Source organism: Leptosomus discolor, chromosome 5 (assembly GCF_034619465.1).
Source record: "Leptosomus discolor isolate bLepDis1 chromosome 5, bLepDis1.hap2, whole genome shotgun sequence".
Taxonomy (NCBI): domain Eukaryota; kingdom Metazoa; phylum Chordata; class Aves; order Leptosomiformes; family Leptosomidae; genus Leptosomus; species Leptosomus discolor.
The window spans coordinates 13,260,851-13,283,534 of record NC_141395.1 but is presented as its reverse complement, the minus strand read 5'-3'; positions in this window follow the sequence as shown (position 1 = coordinate 13,283,534).

The following is a 22,684-nucleotide window of genomic DNA, read 5'->3' as shown; positions in this document are numbered from 1 at the left end:
CGGCGACCTGATTGATTTCAGGGCCAGCCTTGGTACTGAAGATGTCACAAAAAGTTCTTTTGAAAGAGTCTTTAGAGAAATGTTTCTGCCTTGGTCTCCTGTTAACTTGGCTGTGATAATACATCTGCAGCTTGCTATCAGTGTGGAGCTTGTTCATGAGAAAAAGAAAGAAGGAGAGAGACTGCTGTTCATCTTATTGACTGCTTATTCACTTCTTTAAAAGTAATTAGGAGTTTAATCAGAGTTTCTATGGATTTTTGGGGGAATCTGTAATTAAAATCTGCACAGTCCCCTTGCATTATATACTTAACTTTCTCCCAGAGCTGCTCAAATATCTTTAATATTCTCACTTCCTCTAATGGAAACTGTCAAGTACCCCGACATAAAAACGAACAGCTAACAAAACTGCTGCAACAGGTCTCCAAACTGCAGCCCCCAACAGTTTTTTGTTGTTAGGAAAGGTCTGATCTGCGATAACAGCCCAGGCTGTAGGCTAACAGGCCTGATCGACTCCAAGCTGCTTTTTCTCTAATGAATAGAGATGTTTCTTTTCATCAGCGTAAAGAGTGCAGCGTATGGAAAGGGGGAAGGGAAGGAGAAAGAAAAAAAAGCCGTCTCACTGTGTAGGGATGGAGCCAGTCTCTTGATAAGCTTTCAATTAAGAGCAGATTAAAATTAGGTTTATCTTCCCCTGAAAATGGCAATGACGTTAATATAATAATACAATGTAATAACTTAATAACCCAGTTGGAAGTGACTCATCCCCATTGGAAAGATCACAATTTTGCTGCCTAGTTCTGGGGAGGTCCCTCGTTCCTGTGGGTGTGCAGGCACCCATGGGGAGAGGCAAAGCTGGACAGTAATTCATAGCCTGGCTGCTTCTCCTCCCTGGCTGGTCCTCAGGGCAGTTGGATCATCTGCCTTCAGGTCTGGTGGGTCGAGTGTGGCTTGGGAGATGATTAAGGGCTCTGATTTGCCTTGAAATGCAAAACTCCTGATAATTAGTGTATTCCTGTGGGAAGATCTTCACCTACTGGCATGCATTGCATCTGGAGGGTAGCCAGGCTTAGCCCAGCTTTCTCTCTCGGTAGCAGACCTAACAGTGCTTGCTGCTTTCTTAGCCCCTGCCTGGTGGGAAGGGCCTGTGTGCTTGGTCCAGGCAACCAGCAAGGGACAACTGTTATCGGGTGGCCCCAAGGGATGGTGAGACCCAGGTCTGAGCCACAGACAGGAAGTGCGTTTGCCTCCCTGTGAGACCCAGTGTTTGCAGCAGCTGGTGCCCATGTGCAGCCAAGTGCCACCACCGCTCCCTGACATGCAGCCCAACACATAGACACATGGACACATGGATGTGACTTTGTTCAGATTGCCTCGGGTGTTGCCTGGGAAAATCAATGAGATTTGGTCTCCTGGTCTCCTTTGTCTTTCTTCTTGCTCTAATGTTGGTTGAACTGCTCTTTGTGTATCATTTTGAGTTCCTTGGTGCCACCCTTCACAGTTTAAGGCCACAAGGAGCTGGTTTGGCCTGTGTGTCTGAGTTTGCATTCAGACACTCAACTGCATTCAGGTCTCTCTTGTGAGTGAGGAAAATCTCTTTTCTTGACCACTTGAGTTGAGCAATGTGTTCCTGAGCACAGAATCACAGAATGTTGGGGGTTGGAAGAGACCTTGAAAGATCACCCAGTCCAACCCCCCTGCCAGAGCAGGACCACCTAGAGTAGATCACACAGGATCACGTCCAGGTGGGTTTTGAATGTCTCCAGAGAAGGAGATTCCACCACCTCTCTGGGCAGCCTCTTCCAGTGCTCTGCCACCCTCACAGTGAAAACGTTTTTCCTTATGTTAATGTGGAATCTCCTATGCTCCAGCTTGCATATATGTCAGTCTGGCAGGCCAGCAGCTACAAGAGAGGATTTTCTTCCCTGCAAACTGCCCCCAAACTACCTGTCCCCTCACCCCTATGGGGCCCAAGGCTTCCAGCAGCATCAGGAAAGTTGGTGCTCTGCCAGCTGTTTTGGAGGTGAATGTTGAAGCTACACTGACTTGGGCCACTGCTTCTGATCTGCTCCCCACCAATTCCTCCTTGGCTCCTTTCTTTGTGCCACTGGCTTTTCCCAGTTTCTGAACACAACCTGGTCCTGGAGGAGTGCTCTGTTGGAATTTCTCTTGCATGGTGCACAGAGGCATAAGTGGGGCTTCATTTTTCTAGGTACTCTATTAGCACATGGCTCCTACCCCCAAGCAGTTTGGTGTGACTGACAAGGGAGGTTTGGGGTGCAGAGACATGTGATGGGTCCGTGTGTAGAAACAACTGTTGAGGCTCAGCAGAGTCCTCTGTTGCCTGGACCTCACTGCTTACCCAATCCCATTGGTCCATCAGGCCAAGGACAAGGTCTCGAAGCTTTGAGGTGTAGCAGCCAGTGTCTGGCATTGCTAGGAAAAGATCCAGGAATCAAACACCCACAGCCGGTTGTTCCCTACTTCTCAGTCCAGCCCATCGCACTAAGGACTATAAAATCTGCTGGCTTTAGTGGGAGTTTATCTCCTCTGTTCAGGTAAAGGAAATAGAAAATAGATTCCCTCTGCCACAGGAGAGTGTTAGTGAAAGCTGCCCTGTGCAGTTTTTGCTGCCCTGAGCTCAGGTGTTGACCCCTGCAATTAACCCAGACTGTTATCTGGGAAAAAGCCTGATTGAACCGGTGTCACGGGACAGTGCAGTTGCTTGTTCAGCTCATGTCTAGATGAGGCTGGATGATCTCAGACATGCCCTTTAGTTTCAGGGACAAAGCTGGTAAATCCATTCCTGCAATCCAGACAAGGCAGCATTTTCCCGCACTTCCTGGACAGAGACTACATCAATTTATTTATGTCTGGAAAAAACACAGTCAGAAATACTTTTTAATTTTTTTTTTTAATGAAGTACGACTTGAGATCATTGAGTCCACTTTCCTTCTAATGTCTGTGGTGCTTTGAATGCATGATGTATGTCTGGTTTACAGCTGCTGGAACCTGTAATCCCACTGCAGATTCAGGCCTGCTCCTGGAATGAGCTCTAAGTCCTCCGCTTGTGAAACTGTGTGATTTGGATTAAAGCTCTGTGAGGGCCAGAAATCAGCCTCCCAAGGTCCTGATTACCAGAGCAAAACCTTTGTAGGCACTTCTATAAGGACCCACTGAATTAGCCTTTGTGCTTACCAGCTGTTTGATATCACTGCATTGCTGGTTGTTCTGCCCAAAGAGTTCTGCTGTTAACACCAATCCGTTACATCTCCTGCTGGTCAGTGCTGTGTTGTCATACATGGGACAATGCCTCCTGCCCCCTTGGAGAGATGCTTGTGTCTGGTATCCTCTGCACATGCTGTGGAGTGGATGTGATATGGCTGATTTCTCACTATCCCTTGGCAGAGATGACTGGTGCAAGATGCTAGTGCCATACCTGGTGCTTAGCTCCTCCAAGAAACTGAGATGATCAGCCTCAGAGGGAGAGGCAGGAAGCAGCTTCCAATGCAAGGTAATCTCTGGTGTCTTTAGCTCCCTCTTGACTGGGCTCTGCCAGCTGTCCTCTGGATTGAGGAGATCTGATTTGGCTGGGGGTGATTTGCTCATCTCACTTCATGGATTGATCCCGTGAAGCCTGGAACTCATGTGTCACAGAAAGATATTTGTATCTGTGCCCTATGTGGCATTTTATGGAGGAGGGCATAAAACTATTCTCTTCCCTTGTCACGAAGGCTGTCATCTTCGTCCAGAACCTGGGCATTAAGCTTTACCCATAAGAACTGATCAGATTAATTGGGTTGACTTCTCGGAGCGTTCAATCTCTAAATAATGAAGTGTAATGATACAGTAATTTTCAGTTGACAACGTCTAAGCACTTGAATGAGTTACTGTGCTTTTGTGTGCTGGCCACTCTATTATGTGCTGGAGATTTCCTGCACGTCGGCGTGTCAATGGTTTGCTTGTGCCCTTGAATTTATTTAGCTGAAAACAATGAATTAAAGCAGCTTTCCGGTAAGACACTTACTGTGCCCAAATGCAGAACCCTTCAGAGCATTATTTACTCATGTCTGACCTCTAATGTGGGCCTAACCCTTTACCTTTTGAGTGACTCACTGTGATGACTGCAGGATGGGTCTGCTCAGTCCAGTGCAGGTGCAAGGTGGACAAGTTCAATGGTAAAGAAAGTGAAAACCAACAATAAGCAACTAAGTAACAGGTAAATATCAGCCTGGAGAAAAAAAAACCCAAACAAACAAGATTTCTTTCCCTTGGCATTATGGGCTATGGTTTTTCTATCCATAAAATGGAGTGTGTAGAACTCTTACGGTCTTAAAACTCTAGCTTTAATTCAGAAATGCCTCTAATGCACTGGAAAGTCATCCCATGAAGAATGACAGCACCATAGTGATGTGGCCATGACTAATCAGTTCCTTGTGGTTATCCCTTTCCCTTTCCTGGATGTGCAGCTGGGGATATTAGAGTGGGAAAAGAAATGGCTTGAGAGCAATTAAACTAGGAAGTAGTTAGATCCTCTGTAATAGCCATAGGGAAAGCAGAGCAAAGGAAATCAAGGGAAAATGGAGAAAGGAAAGGAAAGGAAAAAGGAAAGGAAGGGAAAGGAAAGGGAAAGGAAGGGAAAGGGAAGGAAAACAATTTCTCAGGTGTAAAAAGGACGTTGCATGAACTGCATGAGATGTGGCATCAACACAGGCAGCAGGATTCCATCTGTCCATCCTGCGCTGGCCATGAGGCTCAGTTCCTTTACCCTGCTTTGATTTGGAAGGTCACTCCGCACCCATCTGGGATCAGGACAAAGTGTCCCTCATTCCTGTGTTTTGTCTGAGGTGATGCTCATCACGTTGCTTTTCACCACTTACTGTGTTGCAGGAACTTGTGGTGGCAAAAGTCAGAGGACAGTCCTGGGACCCCAGTTGTTCCCAGGTATGTGACTGACCTCATGTGTCTCTTTACACCAGAATCTGTCACTTCAATGCTTACTGGGGTGCACATCTGTTAGACGAGCTGCTTGTGTCGGGAGGGGATGAGATAGGCTTTGTTGCTGATGTTCAAGGCTAAACTTTTGCAGCCTCTGCGGTACTGTGAATGCTCTTTCCCTCAACTGTCTGACCTAATGAAAGCAGCAGTTTCTTGTTTGGATTTACACTGCTTTAGAAGGTTGAGCTGTGAGCTGCTTTTGGGTACTTCAGTGTCCCATCACCCACATCCCATCACAGCAGATTTGCTAAGTGGCTGCTTAGCTGCATTTCTCTCCAGATACTTACCAGTAGGACAACTGCATAGATTTGTTAACACTGTCAGGGGAAAAGAAAAAACATGGGGTATTTTGCAACGGGAGTCTGATTTTTATTGTAGCAATGATACAGGCTGTGTTTTTGAGTTTTGGCCTGTATTATTTTGCCCTGATTTTGAAATGCTTGGTTTTTAATAGTTTTCCATTGACTGACACAGGAGGCTACTTGTAAAATTGTAATAGAGAAATTCAAATGTTGCACTTCATAGAAAAATAAGACATTCATGTTGTGCATTGTAAACAGGGAAATTTAGCCTTTGATAGCAAGAACAAGCTCAGCTGATTGTGGATGTTTCTGAGGATGCTTTCTAGCTTTGTCTTCTCTCAACAGCACAGTCAGGACTGAACCTCCTACATGGGTGTGTGAAAGGTCCTCGTCTTTATTCCTGAGCAGCCAGGGCTAGCCAACATTAATAACTGTGTTCAGTGTTTGAAAAACTGTGTTTATTGTTGTTGGAAAAAAGTAATTCCCCTTCTGGCAGTGAAGAAGGTGTTATTTGTAAATAGAAGTCTGGGAGTGGTGCTGTGGCTGCAGATACAGCAAGGTTTTGACAGAAACGCAGCAGAGCTGGGTTACATGTCAGTGTGCGGGAGCAGAACAGCCCTGTGAAAATGCAGAGTCTGCTTGCTAGAGCCGCTGCCCTGGACAAGACCCTGCAGAAAGCAGATTCTGTGCAAAACGGCTCACATACTGTAATTCCCAGCCGTGCTTACTAAGGGGGAATTCTCCAGATTATGTGGGACTGGAAGAACATGCCTAACAGTTTCATTTGACATAATTTCAAACATGAAATATCTTTCAGAAAAGTATCTTACATCAGCCATGCTGTAGATACAGAGATGCCTACTGAAGCTTGTCACACAGGTCATGGCTGTTTTCATTTGAACAGATGATATTGCTTGTATATAGAGAGCAATATTCTTTCAAAGGATCTCCACTCATCTGGAATGCTTTTGTGGGTTTTCAACTCTCAGGAGATTTTTCTCTGCTCTGACCTCTCACCTGGGGTTCTCTTTGTCATTAACTTCCTCTGGAACAGAAGCACCTGAGCTGCAAGCTCAGATGCTGCAGGAGCATTTGGGAATGTGCCACTTGCCCTGTTCCTGCACTTTGCCCTGAGCATCTTTGGCTGCAGTTGGAAGCAGGCTCCTGACCAAGGTGGACACACATCTATCTTGGAAACGCTGTTCTTTTTTAGTTACTCTTGTTTTTTGCTCCCACCACTTTGACACCTGATCTCTGTACTGAGAAGTTGATTGAGGACGTACCTTGGCCTCTTCCCTAACTTGAGCCTGGCGTCATCAATAGGCTGGATGTAGAGAGGGCACTGAGCGATTCAGGTACTGATCCCTGGCTCCCAGTTTATGCAGCAACGCTGCAGGAGAAGCCTCCATTTCTTAAATACAGGATTCTCATGGTAACTGCAGATACGCTGGATTGTTCCTCACAGCGCTTATCTCTCTGATGTGTGCAGCCGGCTCCCTGCCCTAGGCCTAGCCACTACTTAGTCAGGATATAGATGTTTAGTCTCTTTTAATTTGTTCCTCACAAATCAATCCCAGAAGCTTCCCAGCCATTTCTGCTGCCTTTCTCTCAATTCTGTGCAGTTTGTCGATACCCAGCCTGCTGCTGAGGATTTAAAAATTTATATGTGTATTTTTAAGCAAGAAGCTCTCTGTGCTGAGCTCTTGGAGATCAGCAACTGAAGGCTCTGTGAACAGACTTGTACAGGGAGAGGAAGCTGGAAATGGGAGGAAGATCCACAAGGATGCTTGCTGTCTTTGCCTGACCCCGTTGAGGACCTGCTGGAGCCCATGCCTCATTTCGAGTCTGTCACCTCAGTCATTGGGGAGCTGCTGGAACAGGCTGGGAACAGGCTGTGCTGGTGCCAATGGCGCGACACAAAAAGGCATTCACAAATAACGAAGCCCTGAAACACCCTGAGCAAAAGTGTCAGCAGCTTGAATTGGGGTCAGTTGTGCCGTGGAGAGAAGCAGGCCGGGCTGGGGGAGCAGGGAAGAGACCTTCCCCTCTTCTGCCTGGCTGGGGGAAGGGGCCCCCAAGGCAATGGTGAGTGAATCTGCTTCTGCTGACTGTCCCTGGGAAAGCCAGGCTCTGGCAGGTGTCCTTAACCCTACTGCAGATCAGGGTCTGGTCACCCGGTCTTCTTCACGCCTCATGTAGATACCCAAAAAAGCATCCTTCCAGCCACAGAGCTTGGCTTTCTGAGGCTGCTGTAGTCAAACAGATGCTGCCCGCAGACCAGCAGATCATGTAGCCTCCTGGCTGTCTGCGATGCCCTGAGCAGCCATGGACAAGTTGCCACCTTGCTCCATGCCTCAGTTTCCCCTTTTTTATAATAGGATGATAATGCTGATCTACCAAGGGGAGGGAAGAGGTGAGGAAGGATGTTTGTGTCATTATGGCTGTCCCTGCCTGAGGGGCTGCTGCTCCCAGAGAGTAAAAGGAGATTGGTTTTGAGACTAAGGCAGAAGGATACTTGCCTTTGCTGTTAAGCTCTTGGCTGGCTCTGGCCACATGATGACACCTCTTCATGCTGTTCCCTTAAAACAGGAAGGCAGATCCCACCAGGTCCAAACAGCACCAAGGGCTTTTCAAGTTTATCTCTGTACCAGCCAGTCCGTGGTCCCCATTTGAAGGCATCATGCCTCTGGCTAAAGGAAGCTCTTCAAGTCGAGTCATAAGGACCCACCACAGCAGGGTATGTAAAACATTGGCTTTCCACTGGCTATGCTTGCTTCACAAATCAACTTTGAGAGAAGAAAATAAGATTTTTAAGGCTGCACTGAGTGGGAGCAAAGCCTGCCTCTGCCTCCCAGATATTTAATAGCAACTAAGCTGCTGAAGGACTTTGCCAGCAAAATTTCTCTGCAGTGCAGTACCTTGGGTTGAGCCACCAGCACTACCTGCTCTGAAGACATGAGAGGCAGACCTGAGGACATGTGGGATGTAGTGTTGCTGTTCCCCATACTGGAACAGTTAGCAATTGTGCAGACACCAGCTGGACGTGTGTTCAGGCTTATTACAAGCACAATCACCAAATGCTGTCTCCTGAAACCCTGGGGCTGCTTTGCAGCAAAATGAAGAAGAGAGCAGAAGCCCATATGCTATTTCGCTGGTCAAAGTGGGGAGAACAAATTAAAGTGCCTATTTTAGCACAGTGAGACAGCTGTGCTCTTCTCAAGGCAGTTCCTGAGAAGCCACCTATCCATGCCTGATGGAGGGGAAAGCATCTGGCCCAGCAACAGCCAGTTAGGCAGAAGTGGAGGGGCTGGCTAATCCTTGCTGTTGAGGAAATCTTTGGATGACAGCTTGGCAATGACCAAGGGGCAGATGTGAGCCCCAAACACTCCCCACTAAGCAGTGTCAGGTGCCTTTCATGGGACTGTCACATGCCAGGTGAGAAGGGGCTGTGACCTACCGGTGTTTTTATGTCACAGTGGCAGTGGATGTCAGGTATTCAGTGGGATTTGATCACTGTTGGTTGTGACCCTGAGTTACCATCAGCAGAGAGAACCTGGGGAACTGGGTTGCAGGAACACTGTTCAGCTGCTTCCCTGCCAAGGCACTGGAACAGGCTGCCCAGAGAGGTTGTGGAGTCTCCTTCTGTGGAGACATTCAAAACCCGCCTGGATGTGTTCCTGTGTAACCTGCTGTAGGTGAACCTGCTTTACCAGGGGTTTGGACTAGATGATCTCCAGAGGTCCCTTCCAACCCCTACCATTCTGTGATTCTGTGAAGGCAGGCAAGTACTTAAAGAGCCTGTAGTGTTTTTTAAGCAGTATAGATGTATCATGTATATCATGTTACTGTTAAGCATTGGTGCACTCTGGAAATGTCTGGCTTTCTTATTCTTCTGTTAGCAAAATGAGATTTAGGAAGTTTGTGACCAGAATCCAAATATATACCTGCATGAAGAGAAAATGGAAAGGTGAGGGTGTTGTCATGCCTTGCCACAGGCATTAGAAGTGATGATCAGATGTTCTTACCTGTGGTTGTTCTTAATTTCTAACATAGTTTTCATAACAGAAATGAAATTGGAAATTAGAGAAAATGTCACTTCAGTGTTAATAGATCACAAACCCCAAGTCACTCAGATGATGTAATCCCTCCCAGTACAGGTACATAGATGCTAGATGCTGAGTGTATTTAACTGTTTCAGCACCTGAAATACTGTAGGGGAATTCTCAGTGCTTTCTTTCAAGCATAGAATCATAGAATAGTTTGGGCTGGAAGGGACCTTTAAAGGCCATCTAGTCCAACCCCCCTGCAGTGAGCAGGGACATCTTTAGCCAGATCAGGTCACTCAGAGCCCCGTCCAACCTGACCTCGAATGTTTCCAGGAATGGGGCTTCTACCACCTCTCTGGGCAGCCTGTGCCAGTGTTTCACCACCCTCATTGTAAAAAATTTTGTTCTTATATCTGGTCTAAATCTACTCTCCTTTAGTTTAAAACCATTACTCCTTGTCATATTGCAACAGGCCCTGATAAAAAGTGTTTTATATTTCACATGAGATAACTGAATTAAATTAAACCACACCAAATCTAGGCTGAAGTTTCCCTTACTTAGTGTTTAGGAGCTTACACTTTGGAATAAGTTCAGCCTGTGATATGCATGATTTTGGGTGCTCCTGGGCTATTTCTGTGTGGTCTAGAGCTGAAAAAATTGCTGTTATCAGGAGGTTTTAGTTTGCCAAGCAGTATCTACCTGTCTCCTGAAAAAAGTTCTTATGGGTCTACAGTCAATAAAAGGTTTTAAAAGATTGTTATAAAGGGCTGACTGCTTTAAGACAAAAGAACAGTTCCTTTCCTTTTCCAGGTGGAAACTTGTCCCAAAGATGAAGTGATTTGCTGAAGGTCCCTCCAAAAATGTAAAGCAGAGACAAGAGATGAACCCAAGTCACCTGACATCTCATTTGACGCTCTCTTAACCAAACTGCCTGCCTACATTATGGGAAACTCAGCAAGAAACAGGGGTAATGAAGCTGCCCAGCTGCCTGGAAGAATGGCTCTGCTGCTATACAGCAGATTTAAGCAATGGCATAACTTGTAAGGAGGAAGTTTACAAAATATGTCATCTGAAGACACTGCCATGTTTAATGCATTTGGTGCCAATGATTTGCTTTCCCTTGCTATACTGTTTACAGAGCAGCTGGTGCAGAGCTGTTGAGTTTGCTATTGAAGATGAAAGGCTGGTTGTTTTTCAAAGCCCTTTGTGCCTCTTTGCTCCTAACTGGAGCTGTCAGTGCAGATGCTTTTTATTTCCTTTATCACTGGAGGTCTGAAGTCCCTTCTCTAAAGATTTCCTCAACTCAAAGGAAAATTTCTTTTGCTTAGTCCCAAAAGACCTGGAGGGTCTTTGCTCTTTTGTTTGGATTGAAGACTCCACAGGCAAGCCAGTGCCTTCGATGGACTGCTGAAAACCTTTAACCCCCAGATAGCCAGTGTCCCATCTGAAGTCCTTTGATGAAGGCATGAGGAATTTAGTCTGTCCTGCTCATTTCTGTCGCTTGGGAAGGAGAACACCCCTCTTGAACTATGTAGATGAAGTGAAAAATTTCTGATTATTATTAATTAGTGGTGTTTACAATAGTACACAAAGGATGGAGCTTCCCCTCTCAAAACAGACACAGAGAGTATGTGTTAGGTACTGTACAAACCCCTACAAAGAGATACTCACTGAAGCTGTTTAAAAGCCAAGTAATCAAGGCAGCAGCATCTTCCCTATTTCAAAGCTGGGGTACTGAAACTATGTGAGGTCAAGTAATTTGCCCAAGATCATGGCAGGAAGACTAGACACAGTGAGAATTGAAACAAAGGTGCTGCTTTGGTACCCTAACAACCTTGATTTTCCTGTTGTGTGCCATCTCTCATGCACTGAAACAGGCTGAATTACAGGATTTTCTCCCTTTCATATAGTCTGTCAGCTGATGGTTCTGTTACTTTGGTGGGCGAACTACCTTAGAAATCTCTCTGATCAGTCAATAGATCTGCACAGTCTCACTTTTTGAAATGTTCTAGCCAGTGAGTTTCTCTCAGAGACAATCTAATTGGTCCTTAATGGCAGTCTGGAGGGCAGTCCCTCCAATGCCCATTCCAAGCACGCAGCCTTCTCACCCAGGGTTATCTGTCAGTCAGACTGATGCTCCTAAATGGCTACATTGCCCAACAGGAAAGCAGTCCATGCAAATCTCATAACAAAGCTGTACTGAAAAGAGCTGGATCCTGAGTGTTCTCCAAAGCTCTCCCCATCAGTGCGTTCAAGTGACTTCTGACTGATGAATGCTCTTCAGCTAAATGTGCTTTTCATCTGTGAATGTGTTTTCTGTAAAAGTTCATAAAAGTGATTCCAACTGATATTTTTCAAGTTGCCTTGTAGCCCTGCTGCCAGCACACCCCCCTTGCTGACCACACACTGTAGCCCTGGAGAGGAGCTGCAACTGAGCTTCTTGTGAGTTGTGTGGGGCTGAAAAGCTCATAGCCCAGCTACTCTCATGTTAGCTGAATGAGAGAGAAATGGTCCCAAAGTTGCAAGTGTTCACAATGGGCAGAGGGGATCTTGCTCGCCTTGCTGAGCAGTTTGAACACTGAGCAACAGGTGAATCGATACTGGGTGTGCTGAAACCAAAGGAGGAATGCCTCTAGATACATTTCCAGTTTTAAGGTTCTCCACTTATCAGAAAGTGGACACTGGACACTGGGAGATTCAAGCAACCATCTGCTTGTTCATATAAAATGTCTCCTTCCTGTTTTATTTCTTGGGATAGTGTTTACACAGCAAACCACATGCGGAATGCACACAGACGTCTTCCGCCTATGCATCCACACATGAGCTACTTCTCTGCTGTTAGCGATTACCCATTACAGAATTGAGATTAGAAGCACATGAGTGTCAGGAGGGTGACATTGCTGCCAAAGAAAACTTGTGTTTTAACTATCAGGTCACCAGAGAACTGTGTAAAGAGTAATCAAAGTGCATATGGCTACCAAGGAAGGCGACTGCCTCTTAGTAGGAAATGTAGTTCTTTCTCTCTCTATTATAATTGGCCAGATTGCACAGTACCAGTGCAGAAAACATTCCCCAAAACAAAAATATCAACTCCAACCACACCAGAAGTCTGTACAGAACTGGAAAGTTATTGTCAGTCTTTTAAATCTCTAGGGTTGCCCTTTGCTTAAAGAGCCTGAGCTGAGAGTGGCACAAATTCTCTCCCTGATTCTGTTACCAGCTTTGCTGATTTCTATTTTAAAAAGGTTTTGTTGATTTTTATTTTGTAACTTTTAACCTCTTCAAAAAATATCCTAAGTCCACTAAATATGTTATCACCTACCACAGAACCCATTTGGCTTAATAATTGAGAGACTGCTCACCACTGGCATGTGGCATAAAAGTTTAAACTGTATGTAGCTGTTCTCTGTACTAATGCAATAAAAGTGGGTTTACTTTTGCAGTGGTAATTTTAGCAGCAATTTAAATCAACACCTTGTTGATGATCAGACAAATCTTCCTTTAAAGAGAAATGCACTGTGAGCGAGCTAGTTAGTGTTATGGGCACATTATTGTCTTTACTTTCTGCAATCAGCTTTTATTCATGCTTTTACACTAGGTGTAAATTTTTATATTTCCTTAGGCAAGCAGAAGAATGAACTGAACTTCCAGAAAATTACTTAAAATAGGCTATGGTGATAAGAAATAGACAATCCTGTACAATGTGTAAACGGTCAATGGATTAGAGTGCTGAGTTCTGAAAATGGGCAGCCCTGCTGTGATGGGGCTAGCAGTCAGGCAGCTGAAAAAGGAAAGCTTGACTGGGGGAGTGTTCAGAGTGTGGTGGAGTGTTTTCTGTATGGATGTGTGTAAGGGAATTTGAGAGGGGGCAGGAAGAATGGTGGGGAAAAATTTCTGTGATATGAGGCACAGCTGGTGGTGAATGGTGTCTGAAAGAGGAATCATCTTGCACGAGGTTGGAGGACTTGCTCTGTGATAGACCTGGGCTCCCTCAGCTGTGCCTGGTCCTCATCCCTCAATCTCAGGCTGCCCTCAGCCATGACCAGGTGTAGAAGTAAGGGAGACCAGGCAAGTGGCCTTGCACCTTTGTGTGATACAGTGACGAACACTGTGCAGAGAGAAGAGCAACTCTGGAAAGTTCTGGGTTTGATGCTCTCAAGCAGTACCAAAAATGTAGGGCAGCCCGTATTATTTTCCCATTCTCTTGACAGTATTGCTTTAAGAAGTTGAAAGAAATCACTGAGATATTGCTGGGCAAAATTTTCATGAGTGCTCACGGGATGGAAGGGCTTGTTGCATGACTGTATTCCCAAGCTGCACTGGCTCAGACAAGCAAGGTGGTGGCAGCTCACACTTGCATCACTTCCAAGGGTGGAGCTTTTGTCTATCCTGTTTTCTAGGTCCAGCCGAAGGAGCCTGGGTCAGTCACAGGATGCCCATCATGCCTCTCTCTGGAAACTCTAAATGGATTTATGCTTGCAGTTGATTTAAGGATCACCAATTTACTTATATTAGGAGTGCAATTCCTGTTGGCTCTGAGGAGAATCTTGTCAGCTAAACATCTAGACAGACATGTTAATTATTACCCTTTCTGCTTCTTTAATGTCTGCATAGTCCCTTGTCATCTTCTTCCAAAACAAGACCACCCTTGAATCAGTCTGAATGCTACGTGCAATGTGTTGCTTCCATCTGACTAGGGACAGCTGTTCTGCGTGCATGGCTGCGTGGTGGAAAATGCTGAGGTCCTGAGGCTGACCTGTCTCAAATAGGAGTCACTGCCCTGTGTTTTCCTTTCTGTAATCTTTCAAACCACCCTCCTGTTTTACTGCTGTTTTGTAAACTCTCATGAAAGTTTGTTGCAAACTGTTGTCATTGCAATTTTTGAGCAAAAGGAGATAAATGGTGGTGGCAGATTCAGTGCAGTAAGCTGAAGGCAGTGACATGCATTACATTATATTTGGCCTTTTTATCTCTGGCCCTTTATTTTTTTTCATGAGTAGCAAGATGACAATAACTCAGCTTAGGTTGACTGCTCCTTGCCTGAAGGGCCATGACACTGTATCAAGAGATGGCTATGTGATGGCCTCCCAGACAATTTGAATGTTAAGCCTCGTATGTTCACCAGTCTGGAAGATTCCTCATTAAAGCAGTTCTTGTTAGTGCAAGTTCGGATCCTATGGTAAACAGCCTCCTTTGCAACCAACACGGATGAGCTGAGCCATGGCCTGGCTTCTCAGGCCTGAACAAGTTTGCAGAATAACCTTTTCTCCCTGGGGAGGAGTAGGCTGCACCTTCTTGAGTTGCTTGGCAATTTGGTTCACTTAGCAATGCTAGGATGGGTATAGCAGCCTGGCTTGCTTTGTCCTGGAGATCTATGACTCTTAGGTTATCTTTTCTGCAGACAGTGACAAGTGGGGCTGGCTTTGATATCTCCTCGCTTTTTCCTTGGAGGCTCAAAAGGAATCAGTAGCTCATTTTAGGTGGGCTGCTGGAGAGCTGCTGAATGGCAGTGCAATTGTATTTTGATACCAGTGGGGAAATCCAGGGCTGATTACCTTACCCATCAGGGTTAGAATGAGCATGGAGACTTCCACAGCTGATGCAAAGGGAAAAGACCAGGGATGGAGAGTCTGTGTATCAACATCCTTTCACATGTTGAAGAACAGAGAGGCAAATCCATCTGTCAGCTGATAGTGGTAGCCCATCACCGTTGTTCTAGAGTGACTTGGAGGGCAAGCACTCTCCAACTGCATGCTGGAAGCAGAAGGTTCAATAAAGTGAGCTTCTGTTGTCTGCCCTGAAGCCAAAGAACATTTGTTTCAGGAACAACCCAGTGCTAGCAGTGACCTTTCATATCATATCCTTTGGGGCAGGTGCTTGGCTCTGGTGTTCCGTGTAAGCCAATCCTTTGTCTTGGTTTTGGCTTTCCTTTGTCTTCCTTTGCCTTGGTTCATCACATGTCAAATTACTTTCATCCTTGCCACCTGCCAGGATGGGGCATGGGCCAAAAATACAGTAGAGCAGAAGGTACCACATACATATCCTGCTTTCACTGGCCAGATACAGCTATGTAGTCCAAGCCTGTGTCCCAAAACTCTTTCCTTGGCCTGTGAGCAGGCAGGGAGCCTGTTGCCTTTGGTAACTCTTTTGCCTAAGAAAGCACTTTGTGGCTTGTCTTACAGCAAGCTGGTAAGTGATGCAGACTTGCCTGTCTCCAGGCCATCCACCCAGCCTCTGATGGAGAAGAGGAGCTGCTCACTGTGTTGTCTAAGCTGTGTTTGGCCATCCTGCCATTTGGGCAGGCCTGCTGCCCTCACTGGCTTGCACTTCAATACCAACTGCCTCAGGCAACCACCCAGTGCATCTGCCACAGCTTTAGAAAGCATCTGCAGCTTTCATTGGCACCGCCAGAGTCATCTGTTATGCATGAATGGGGCTGACCATCATCTGGAAAATCTCTGCACCACTGGGATCTGTTGTAAAGAGTGAGGGACCGAATACTCCGACAGCATGACTATAAGCAGGATTTAGTCACTGTAAGCAATGGCTCTGCCCTGACACAATTGCCTTTGAGATTTGAGCTAGAATGAGTCAGGCTTCTTCTGGGGAGCCTTAAAGCCAGGCTCCTCCCGCACTTAAAATCACCTGGATCTACAGTGGCTGGCAAAGCTGTGGTATCTGTCACACAGGCAGTTTTTTCAGTGCCCATGGCTTCAGTTTCACTGGTGGGTGCTCTCTCCATGGAGAAGCTTGCTCTGGCAGCTGGCACATAGCTGAGGTATCTGAGGGTCTGCCTCAGCAAGGGAGGGCTGGGTGGAGTGGATAGGTGGACCAGATCTGGCCCATGAAGGTGGCAAGTAGCCATCCTTTTCACTCTGCCCTACCCTAACAGCAAACACAACCGCAGAGCGTGTCCTCCTTGGCTGGCTGGTAAATGAGGCGCGTTTACTGAAGAGGCAGCCAAGACAGCGTAAACCTGTGTTGCCAGTCGTTGGCAATAACCTGTCTCGTTGCATGTGCTTTGTCCGTGCCAGCGCACTGTTAGCAAGGTGAAGTGGCAGAGGAGTGCACTGGCAGTGCAATTGTCTCCAGCTCTTGAAGATCTGGGAATGTAATGGCCTTAGAGACACAGAGATGCACATTTCCACCCCACCAGAATGTCTGAGATTCAGAAAATTCTTCTTATCCTGAAGCAGAACAAGCTGCCTGCATTTTGAAATGAATGAAAACATGAAAAACATGGCTTGAGTCAGTCAAAATGTTTTTGACATGTTTTATTTCAATTGTGAGCTTTTACAATGTGTTTGTGATTTTTTAACAACTAAAACCTTTGAAATGATACGTTTGAATAATTTTGAAACTTTATTCTCTCTCTTGTTTCTTGTATAATGACCATCTTCTCAATTCCTTTCCCCTGCAAGCCCACATTTTTCACTGGTCTAAGTGAATCCTTACTTCATGCTTAAAAAAAAATAATCGGTTGGTATAATCTAAATCTGTTTGATTCAATTAGGAAGAGCTTTTTTTGAGCTGCAAAGTCAAGGAGTTTATCTCTCGAATGCTAAATGGTGGCCAAGAGGTCACCACTGGACATAAAATTAATTCCAGAACTAGTTTTTCCTAGCTTCTAGCTCAGTTTTAAATGCTGGTAATTCTGGCTTTGGTTTGAGTCAGGAAATCATAGTAAGAAGCCTCGTAAAACACTTAGAAATTATTTGATAGTGAGACACCAATCAGAGATGTGCATCCACATGTTTTATAGTCCTAACTGTAAGCAAATACATTAACTACTCATTCACTGGCAGTTGATTCCAAATCCCTATAAAGGTCTTTAAGAAAATGTATGTTCTTGGGTTTTACCCTCAGCTAAGTCTCCCCTCATACTAGATCTTGTGGCTACTTGACTAATAATTTGAGGCACAAGGGTACGAGCCACCTAACAGCTTAGCACCACAGTAAATCTATTCACTCCTTGGAGCATGTACTGGATTTTAACTAGACTTTGCTCCAGCTCTGTGTCCCCTAGCACTCCCTGAAATCAGTGGAGTTACACTCTTAAATCTGTGGATCAGATCCTACAGGCTCCTCTTGGTTTACTGCAGCTGCGTATGCCATGCCACACCTTCAGCCTGGTGTGTGACCTGTCACTGGGCAGGACAATGACTCCTCCAATGCTGGCATATTAAATTGTCTGGTTGTTTACATATTCCTATGTATTTTGATACTCTATGATACCTGTAATTGTTTGAACAGTTCAGCCTGAGGAGGGTTGAACTAAGGTGCAAAGGAAGCAACCCTGTCTGGCCAAGATATTCCATAACCGATGATAACGAACCACACCAAGTACTCAATTAAAGCTAAACCCATCTTTAATCAAGACAGTCAATTTAAGAGGCTCTTGGGATTTTTTGAGGAGGAGGAACTCCTAATCAGTGCAAAAAGGGAATTGCTCTTATTTATTCTAGGGTTGAAGTTGCCCCAAAATTTGCAGATGCTAATTTTGAAAAAGAGAATCAATCATTAGGTTTTAATAAAGAACTTGCTCCTTGGGACGTGGAGGGGAGGGACTGAAAGCATTTCCCCATACGGTTTAGAGTTCATTAGTGCACCGATCAGAGAAAGTGTGCAAGAAAAGTGCAGTCAGTTGAATATTCCTTATTTAACCTCCAAACCAGTAATTCAGAAAAAAAGCAATCTGAGTTCCAAGTGACTGCCTTTTATCTGAACTCCATTAAATTATCCCCCTGCTAACTTCTCATGAAATAGGCTGTTTGCTTCAGCAGCTGTTGACTCCCTGAGATCATTTTGAAACCAAAACATTCTGGTTTTATTAGTAATGTTCCATCTTCCACCATGGTGATGTGAGGGGCTTGAGGAAGATGTTTGTGCCCAGGTGTCAATGTTCTGCACTGCATCCCTGTTTCTCCACTGTCATGGGGACAGGCTGAGTGAGCTGGTTCCTGCTTGTCTCCCAGGCTGTGGGTAGCACTGGGGTACAACAGAAAGATGTGAGAGTATCTGGCAGCGGTGCTACCTCCAACCAAGTCAAGAGGTAGTGCCCTCAGCCTCACGGTCACTGCACAAGCTTGTAGCTATATCCCTCTCACCCTCATTCCCACCGCAGTGTCTCAGCAAGGTCTCCTTTTTTCAGTCTCAGTTATGATAATTTCTTCCTTCCTTGGTTGCCCCATGTGATTCATCCCCAGGGTTTATTTCTGTGTGGCAACCACCAGATATAATTTTTCTACAGTCTTCTGTTTATTCTGGACTTAACACACTGCAAGCTTCCTACACAGCCCTTTTTAAAAACACAGATTTATTTGATTTTACTGACTCTGGTCAAAGTATCTGTTCCATAGGGATGGAGCATTAGGGGCAGACAGATGTGACAACCTGGGGCTGCTCCACATACCAAGTGCAGCTGGCTGAAAATAGCCTTGACCTTTTTATAAACTGAAGTATTGTCCAGCCCTGTTTTCACTGACCTGACGTGTTAATGTGCTGAGGAGAGTGGGCAGGACAACTGCCTCAGCATTTCCCAGGTGGTGTTTGCTTGGGGCATGTTTGCCTCGACAGATTTCTTCCCGTGCATGAACTCTGAGGCAGAATGAATATTTTATAAAGCTTTTTATATCTCTGTCTATGATTTTTATGGCAAATTGATCTCCCCTCATGTTGTATTGCTTCTCTTCCTTCCCCTCCTTGGTGACCTTGCAGTCATCAGTGCCTGAATTCTTGCCTTTACTTACTTGATTTTCTCTCTCTTCTGTCTCTGAGGAGGGCTTCATGTCCATGACCAAGCATATGTGGCTGTGATGCTAGTTACTGGGGTCTGAAGGGCAGTTCCCATGGCTTGATCAGACTTGGGCATATCTAGGAGGACAGAAGACCCCAGAAGTCTGGGATTCCCTGCCAGGAGCAGCAATGAGAACTGCAAGCTTGTCGTAGGGCTTTCAGGCTGCTGCCTTTATGCTGGGAAGCCTGGAAGCCCCCAGACCCCAAGGGTTTGCAGGGTCCACGCTGTGCAAATGAGCTGGGTTCCCTGGACAACCAGATGGTTCTGCGGTCTTGGCATCCAAGTGTCCTCACTGCAGTGTGGTCCTGCAAACACCCAAGGAGGAGATTCTTCCTATCAAACCATTTTACTACAGGTTTAACTCCACAGACAGGGCAGCTCCTCCTGCTTCTCACCAAAATAGGTGAGAGGAGAATCAGGTTCTTAATCTCAAGGGATCCAATGGCATCTTATCATGTCCTCTGAATTATTCTGTCACAAGCATCTTGAATGTCTGGTTTGTCTCCTCGAAAGTGATCAGTACACTGCTCATCAATCAGACTTATTTAACAACTAACATGCTACAGATGGTTTAGCAACCTGAGCCTTTGGTCTGAAATAATTGCATTCTTTGGAGCTCCATGCCTGAACTGTGAGGGAGCTGCTGGTGCCTTTGAGATGCTTGGAAGCTGTGGGCATGGGGCCATGGTGTGCCTGGGTGGATGGCCAGCCAGGCAGCTGTATCAGGGGCTGTCCTTCTGCAGCATACCAGCTCTTGGGAACAGCAAATTTCAGTTTTACAGTGGATTATGAAGACAAGGCTGGAGAAAGCGAAAACTTCTTTTCTCTGAGGCAAGTAAAGAACCCAGGCTATTTTGCGTTAGGAATACAGCTCTACCTGCCTGGCTTGCTCCTACTTCACTGCAAGCTGCAATTGAATGGCAAAGTGATTCTTGCATGTGTAGAAAGCAGGGGTGCCTGAGAAGTGTTCAGCACTCACAGGAGGACTGTGACTTCTTCTTGGAGAAGCCGAGTAGTCAGTACAGTGAGTTTCCCTCCTGCTTGCCATTCATCAAAGCCTAAATCTAGTTTTAGGCATTAAGCTGAATATAAACTCTTGAAAACATACAGCGTCAATTCTAATTGCGGATCACTTTTGGTAAGTTGGCTTGATACTGCCAAATCCTTTGAGTTGCTTTCCATTCCACTACAGGGAGTGTGAAAAAAAGGAGGAAACTCTAGGGCTAGGAAAGACTGGGTGTGGCCAAGCTAGCTCCAACACAATTCCTGTTTTAGCTGCCTATCGTCCCTATAGGACCATCTGTTTCTACAGAACCCCTGCTCTGGAGCATGTGCAAGTTGGAAAGAGACCCCACCAGTAACTTTACACTTACAAAGGCACTGAGCAGTACAGAAAATACAAAAGACTCCCCTGAAATACATGAATGATGAATTAAAGAGTTAATGAATCCTCAAGAAGCTTTAAATTTGCATACAGAAATCAGAGACGGGAGGTTCACCAGCACATTCCTCTGGCCAAACCCACAGATGAAGATTAACTGGAAGCCTTCAGGGACAACAAACAGAACAATGCTACTGTGAGGCCAAGAGCTTATTTCACCATTTGTTCTCTGCACCTCACCATGGTATACAAGTATTGCTGTGGGTACAAGAAGAAATAACCTTATATTAATTCTGTACATTCATCTCGGACACATCCCAAAGTTTAAACAGTTCATAGTGCTCTTTTTTTTGTATTGGACAACTTCACTCTTCCTCTATGGAAATCCCTCCACCTAGGGACATTCCACCAACATCTTTCTTTGAGACTTACTGCCAATATTTCCGTAAGTAACGTGCTTTGGTTGTGTTCCTGTTCTTTCCGCATTCCCTGGCTGGGAGTGCTTGAGCAGACAGACGTTGTGTGAGGAATACTTATGGGAGTGGGCTGTTTTGAGGCAATGGTCCAAAATGTCCATGAAAGAGCTTCAGAATGAGAGTTGTGCAAATCTGCACTGTGAACGTGTTTCTAAGATGTATGATCATCCAGGTGAAAAACTTTGAAGTGTACGATGTAACCTGCGTGTCGTGTTGTGCCTGCTTATATTGCAGATCACTAATGTTGTTGAAGTACCTGAAGTTTTTTGCAGAAACTGCTTGACAAATAGTTCTGAAAAACAAATAAACCTAAGAAAAAAACACCTCTGTTCATAGGGGGCAAAAGCAAAAGGCAGAAAATGACCAAGCTACTATTTTTTATGCATTAATCATCCATCTCCAGATCTGACAAAATAACTCAGAGGAGGCTGGAGTCTCTTTTTGCTTTATTTTCAGCCAATGCTGGAAGTAAAAGTGCCAGAAATCACCCTGCAAAGCCTGTTCTGATGAGATTTCCAGCCAGTTTCATGAATCAAGTTCGTTTGGATTAGCTGTGAATAAGCCCTTGGGCAGAACTAGCAAATCATGGGTTCATTGATCACAGACACTTCTGTGCACGGGGTCTGACCCAACACTCAATAGAGGCAATGGGGCATCTTATCTAATAGCTGTAGAGCCTCTTTGCAGTTCTCTCCAAAGCACCTGGGGCACTCCAAAGACACTGGAAACTGAATGGGGGTGAATTTTGCTTATGGTCCATTCACCCAAATTATGGGGGTTTGCATCAGGCCCAGGAACAAATTCTCTACACCGTACACTGCTCATTTAAAAAACTGGTGTAGCAGATAAGACCTAGTAAGAATCAGGCTCATCTTTTCCTCCTGCTGCTCTGATGCCTTCCCAGCAGTAATTAACAGGGACGGATGCCTACTTCTTCTGGGACTGTTTAACTGTGGGGACAGTTTCGGAGCTGTCCCTGGAGGCTGTCTCCACAAGTAACATGTTTTTTTAAGTTATGCCCCTCTATTGATCCCCTGCCTGAACAATTTCCAGTGGTGCTTGCTCTGAGCCCAAAGGTGTCTGCAATCAACCACGTAACGATATTTGAGGAGAGCACCATTTTAAAAGGCCGCCTCTCCTGAACCATGCTGTGTGTTTTAAATGTGACAGGCTACACGAAAGGACCTGAAACAGAGACATTTGAGAAAGCTTGGGAACTCCTTGTCCTTGAGCCTGAGCCCAGCCATTCTTTCTGACTTTGGTTTGGGAGTCTCTGATTCAAACACACACTTTTCACCTGGCATCCAAGCCTGGAGCAGACCATGTCACCTCTCCAATCCAGAGGAGGCCAGAAGTCTTAAAAAAATCAAATTCTATCAGAAGCTTTTGCCTCAAAATGAGTTGCCCAACGTGGTAAGAGTGACTGACTGTGAAATTTCATAATGGTGGAAATCTTGTGAAACTGCCTCCTACCTTGCTTTGAAATGCCCTCCCCTGTGCCTGGGTTCTTCCTATGCACCCAAATCCCAGCCTCAGTCTAAGCTAAGCAGAAAGTTGCAGCTACTGCTTCAAGATAAAAACTTTCATACCCCTCTGTATCTTGAGGACATTAAAAAATAGAAGATAAAATATCTAGAGAAGCAGGCATAGGAAGAGCTTGATGTGACATGAGGAAGAGTTAATGAGGT